Raw genomic sequence first — 6,467 nt, forward strand, 5'->3', positions numbered from 1 at the left:
TCCATGAAACATGTGAATTGCATCGAACTTTTTTTCGTTCCATTTTGAATGTGCAAAGAAAAGGTTTAATTTTGCTCAACACTAATAAATCAATTGGGTTATCAGATTACATGTTTGCTTTGATATGATGACATCGATGATATGCTGGACCACCGGAAATTCGCCGCTGGCACAAACCAAATACGTGCTAATTAGTTTTATTTTCTATAGACTTGTTTAATGTAATATCGATGTGACAACTAAATATGCTTGTGTCGACAGTATTTCAATAAAATGCGAGCTGATATCTTATCTCATATTTATTTGTGTTCATCGTTTTTAAAGCACTCAATTCACCTAGCGACTAGACCGGCGTCCTTTTAAAGCAAATTTGTAAACGCAAACGAGATTATTGGATGCAGATACGATGCAATTTGCTTGGTCATCGATGATTCTTCGTAAATTTCGTTGCTTCATAAGTATTTCTATTGGCCAGCGGTAATTTTCCATTTTACAATATTGCAAGCTTTAAACGGTTGACGCGAGATTTTTTTTTTTTTTTTTTTTCAAAATGATTTCTCATCAAGCTTTGAGACAAAACTTTAATTTATCTAATTTTGATTTTTAAATTCTAAGGCGATGTTTTGCGACAAGTGACTAATTATTTTCTATATTATTTAACATTAGATATGAATTTATTTCTATTAAGGCGTAATTTTCAGTAATTATGATGTTTGAAACGATTGTTTTTGGTCATTGTGATTGGTCCTAGTTTTGTATGTTGTCCGCCAGTCGATAAGGATGGTAAATCATTATTATGCTTATGTTTGACTCGCATCTGAAGTGAGAGAAGAAGAAGAAAAACAACATAAAAACGGTCATCAGTGAGTGTGTTCATGATTATAAGTAATGCTAAATGAGTTTTTTGTGCAAAGAATTGTCTTGTTTTGTTTTGTTTCCAATGTTGACGAGTGAGTTATTTATTCGAGGCCGATTATCGTCTAGATTAGATCAAGCCGATTTCGAGAGTATCCCCGTGTGGAAAATTTTTGACTGACTAGTCAGTCGATTAATTTGGGACATTTTGACTGACTAAAAGTGATTGTTTCGAACAAAGTAAGCAACTGCAGTTAACTTTAATCACAAATCACTCTTAGTCAACATGTCCCAAATTAGTCGACTGACTGAAAGAATAACTAAACGTGATTGTCTCCATACAAAACGCATGATTTCAATCATTTTAGCCAGTTTTAGTTGTGTATCACTACATACAGCAAGCTACATACAACTGAGTGACTGTTAGTCATTTTATTTGCACACGGGTCTGGCAATTATTATGAATTTGTTGTTTTCGTTGCTTTTCCTTTGCTGGTTTCATGTTGGTCAGTTCGTCCAGCAACCAGCGTCCAAGAAGGGTCGACTTTGAGAAAACCGAGGCGGTATTCATATTAACCTACTACTGCGATTGTAATTTGCATAACGATTCGCATTTACTGTGTCTAAAAATAAAGGCACGCCAATATTTTTTAAAGCATTTTTCGAATGTTGCATGGTCATCGGCGTAATATTATCGGCCGTTATAGTCGCCCCAATATCCAAAATAATAGACGCAATATTAAAATTGATTGTAAATGAATTGTGTGAATTACGGGCAGCACAACATACAGCTTCAAAGCAAGAAAATCAATATGTGCAGTTGAATGGGGCGAGAGCGAAAGAGCAAGTGGGCAGTATTTCAATCGGTGGTGTGTAAGCAAATCCATTTTGAGACACCTTTTGCACCGTAGTGCATTTTCGAATACACCTTGACTTTCGATGTGTATTTTAGTCTGGCGAACGCTTTAAATGATTTGGCAATCAAAATGATGCAACCTAGTGTGGCATTACACTAGTACTCTTTAGCCTAGGGGAATATCACGAAATTTTTATTCACAAAACTTATTTTTATTTCATTTATTTCATTCAAATCCAATAAAATTTATGTTATTTCAAATATTGCGCAAAATCTGTATTATTTAGGTACTCATATTCACCATGTGAGATACGGTGAGATATTTGAGATTCTGCTGAATACTTTGACATATGCGGAGTATTTTAGATATGGCGAATTTCCAGCTCCACACTATCGGTTTCTAGCGCAATTGTATGAATTTTGAAGATAAATGTGAATTTTCGCAGATTTGTGAAGATATGTTCAATATCAAAATTCAAGATGGCGTCTAGTAAGCACGCTCGAACTGTCAAATTTTCCAAACTAAATATTTATGGATATTTTGAATATTGTATTGAAAAATACACAAAACTTCAAATGATAAACTTACGATTCACTATGCAAAATGTCACTAACAAAAAGTATTTTTTCAGTTTAATTTTCATTGTTGTGTGGTCAAAATGGTTGCCATTGTGGTGCTGACAATATTATGCAAACCGCAATACCGCTGTATATCTGAAAAAATCTCAGATATCTCGCATAATGTAATATAATTGAAATTAATTTGAAAAAAATGTAAAAAATCTATAGAAATTCTATGGTATTTTTTATTCGTGATATTCCCCTAGTCTTTAGCCACATGATTTTAACTATGAAATACATCGATTTGCAAAAGCTAATGACTTTGAGTAATGATCGGTGTACAGCAACATGCAAATCCAATATCTGACTCTTCATCAATCTCAAATGATGCACACACACACCAAATGTATGTGTTATTCTCTATCGGCCGAATTAATATCCGATGGTGTTTTGATTTTTGACATTGATTATCAACTTATAAAGGCGAGTGTGTCAATCAATTGAGATTTCTGATCATTGTTTGGTGGTAAGCGTCATTGGGCGTCAAAGAATTGTTGATGAAGCACATTGCACAATGCACATTGATCAGTAGAACTTTTCGAATATTACTAGCCACATATGGCTTCACATTCAACATTAGAATCCAATTTGAAATTTTATATTTTGCTCAGAATTTCAGTTGAGTTTGAGTCGCTTTTTCAGCATATACCACAACTAAACACGTCATAAAAGTGTAAAATCAATATTTGAAGTTGAACTTCAATTCAAATTAGGAGGAGAGCATTTATCAGGTCGATGTTTGGCTAATTAATAAAGGATAATAAATGAAATTAAACGAAACGTAAAATATTTGGGATTCTCGACCCAACGCGTCATCCGTTTCAAGAATCGTTAACGCATTAAATCTCAACAGAAAAAGAAGAATTGCCTTTTCATTTTCTTGAAAAAGGAAGAGCAATCGAGCCAAAAGTCACCTCGAAGCTGACGTATAATTTCAGGGATTATTTTTTCGTCAAACAATGCTTCGCTATTTTCATTTATGTTGTCTCATCGGCACTACTACATGTTATGCCATTGAGACTGCGAGTGTGTGTGTGTGTGTGTGTGTGTGTGTGTGTGTGAGGCTATAATTGAGATTGGAAATATGCACTTTTTGAGGGTATTGACGTGTTAATCCATTGAGCAACGAGTGGATGTGAATTTGGTGATAGAATGAAACTGTGTGTGAGCAAAAAAGCTGTCATAACACACGTCTAAGCATTGTCAGCAAGCAAAGATACACAGCACTTTCACCCGGAATTAATTTGTTTGAACAAGAAGAAACAACCTGGGAACATGTAGCTCTCATTCAGTCAATCGTTTTCGCAGTTCAAGCGTATTGCGTTTGCACAGCTGTATAATTTACTCTCTCCCTCTCAGCCCTTTTTTCATTTCATCATTGCTTTTTTTCGCCAATGTCCTTTTTTTCTCTCTGCATTCTTTTAATATGAAGTTTGCTCGGTGCCTTTTTTAGTGTTGTTTGAATTGGAACTTGTAATCTACAACTCACTTGGCGCTCTTCCATAAGTTCAAGTAAGGATAACGCACACACACACAGGCCCATATTGTTGACGCTTTCGCTCACTTTCTCTCTCACTCACTCTTCGGCTAGATATTTTATTTATAGAATTGTGGAATGTATTTTACGGAACAGAAAGAGCAAGAGCTCGAAGTATTTAAGCGAAAGGCTCGAACCTGCAAGACATTGGTTGTGTCATGTTTTATAAAGTGTGCAATATATTAACGACTTTGACAAGTTTGAAATGGACGTTTGTTCAGCGACAAGCCTTGACATATTATGAAATTGGTGTTGAATGAAACAACACCATTCAAGCAGCAGCGGCAGGAGCAGTGAATAAAATATATATAATGCATCAGATAGTCGCCTATAGTCAATTATCAGTTGAAATCGCGATACAAATTCCGTTCAATGTCACCGGAGACCGTTCTGTGTGTTAGTACTCTTTTTTTTCGTTGATATGACAAGAAATGCATTCGCGCGATTCGTGTTCAAGATATGCACGATTTCCGATTTATGGCGAATGACCATCATCAACAAACGACTAATTCGCTTTTGTACACCGTCGCAATCGTGCACACAGAAATATAATAAGCGCGCCACGTACAGCAGTGGGCCCATATTCGTTGCCTAAATAAATGTCCTAGTTCATTTTCACAACGATGTTGTTGCTGTTGGTGCTGGTGCTGCTGCTGCTGCTGCTGCTGTGTTTGTTGTTGTTGTCGTTTGTTATTATTGAAGCCATGAAGGAACATGATGCCGACCAAGCAAAAAAAAAGGAAACTTTGAATATTTCAAATGTACGCAGTCCGCTTGAGCTTTTATCGTAGATTAGCATAATTGCTCAACACAAAACTTGTTTACAATTCTTCGCTAATTTAATGAATTCGTTATGTCAATAGTGAAAGTACGACCCCGCTAACGCATGAAGCATAGAGCACAGGCATAGACATAGTGACGGCGAAAGTGACATCCACATGGGGAAAACTGTGTTTGTGTGGTGTTGCGGGAAAATTGAAAATATTAAATAGCAATAAAAGGAAAATGTGTGCTGAGTTTCTTTCGGGCCAAACAAGGAACTACCAACAGAAAAGCAGTGTATACTGTATATCGGTAGAAAAATGAGCAAGTAACAATGCGTTAACAATGGAAACGATGACTTCCATTGAAAATTTGATGTTTTTTTTTTCTTTTATTCTTGTATGTTCATTTTGGTTCTCTGTTCAAGAGAATCGTTTTGCGCCCATTCTACTTTCAATTGCTAGAAATGTCAAGCAGCAGCAGCAACAGCAACGTGAACATTTACTGAAGAGGTATGTTGTCTCGTCGATCATCGATTTGTGTGCGTGTGCGGTTGGCGTTTTGTGTCGATAGAAAAAAAAATTCGCTTCGGGAAAATTCTGCCATTGGAAACGCTAAATTAACGACAAATCGTAATTGTAATATGTAATTTGTCAACTATTATGCATAATCTGCTTCCAACTTTTTTTCTTTATGTTGCTGCTTTTCATTCCATCTACCACATATTTTTTTTTCTGATTGGTATGGTGATGATTGACGGAATCATTACCATTGTGTGTTCAGAAAAGCCGCAATGGAATTTTCGTTGGTTTGGTTGGTCTCTCGCTCACTTGCTCTCCTGCACAATACAAATTAAATTCATGGGTCGCACGGCCGCCTGTATATTGGTCGCAGTCGTCTAATCGCCAGCTTTGTTCACTATATTTGACTTCATTGCTGTGACTTGTTACCGTTACTATTGTTCCAATTATTTATTCTTTTTTTGTGCGTCGTCGTCGTGCTGTGTGTGCCTTGTGATTAGCTGTTATTTAACATAATGGCCATTGTATAAAAATATAAACAAGAAAGTTTTTTTCTCTACCGTTGCTGCTGCCTGCCTGCCTGCCTGCCTGCTCTGTTGCCCTTTCCATTTTCCACATTCACACGCAAAACTTTTCGCCGTTGATTATTTTTTTTCGTTTCACCTACTTGTAAACATATTGAATACCTGAATTCTGACAATGCGGTGCATTCTTGAAACCTTGACAGCATTGTGGCGATTTTTTTTTCATTTTCATTGAAAATGAACGGAAAACCAATTCATTAGGCCACTACAATTTCACTATTAATGGCGAGATAAACGTTCATTTTTTTGCGATATTTTTGAGTTTATAATTTATGATATTTTATACACTCTTGAACAAAATTGAGAGGACAACCTCTACAAAAATTTACCAATGATTACACCGTGCAACGCATGTTTCTGCACATGAGAAATTCCGATTGCTTGTTTTAGAGGACCAAAAACCAAGCACTTTTGCATCATTAGTTTGTTCGAAACCACGTCTAGATTTTTTTTTATCGACACATATAAGACAAATTTCAGGTCAAAATGAGCAAATCACAAACATGAGCTTCGATTTGATAGGTAAAGGCAAATGATTTCTACCTTTTCTGCCTTTGAACATCTAGTATGATCCTTTGCAAACATTTTGGGTACTTATAGACCAAATCGACTGATGTTTTCACATATTTCTGGCCGCATATTTGGTTGGTTCGATTTCAACTCAAAAAGAATCGACTTTTGCCAAAAAATCCTTAAATATAGGCTTTTCAGGGATAGTATCTTAGCGCAAA

The 6,467-nt window shown here is 36.0% G+C and overlaps 1 protein-coding gene across 5 annotated transcripts in view; it reads right to left on the bottom strand.

The window, feature by feature from the left end:
- LOC129577237 (potassium voltage-gated channel subfamily H member 6) overlaps positions 1-6,467 on the bottom strand; it is a 101,664-nt gene that overhangs the window by 84,698 nt on the left and 10,499 nt on the right. For 4 of the 5 annotated variants that reach the window (XM_055463932.1, XM_055463931.1, XM_055463925.1 and 1 more), the window contains one exon: positions 111-817. The gene's annotated coding sequence lies outside the window, so the exon portion shown is untranslated. Of the gene's footprint in view, positions 1-110; positions 818-6,467 lie in introns of those variants that run through there. The other variant, XM_055463926.1, reaches the window with a different exon arrangement.

The sequence above is a fragment of the Sitodiplosis mosellana genome, unplaced genomic scaffold (genome assembly GCF_009176505.1).
Source record: "Sitodiplosis mosellana isolate CC-2019 unplaced genomic scaffold, AAFC_SMos_1.0 Smas_scaffold_6197, whole genome shotgun sequence".
Classification (NCBI taxonomy): Eukaryota; Metazoa; Arthropoda; class Insecta; order Diptera; family Cecidomyiidae; genus Sitodiplosis; species Sitodiplosis mosellana.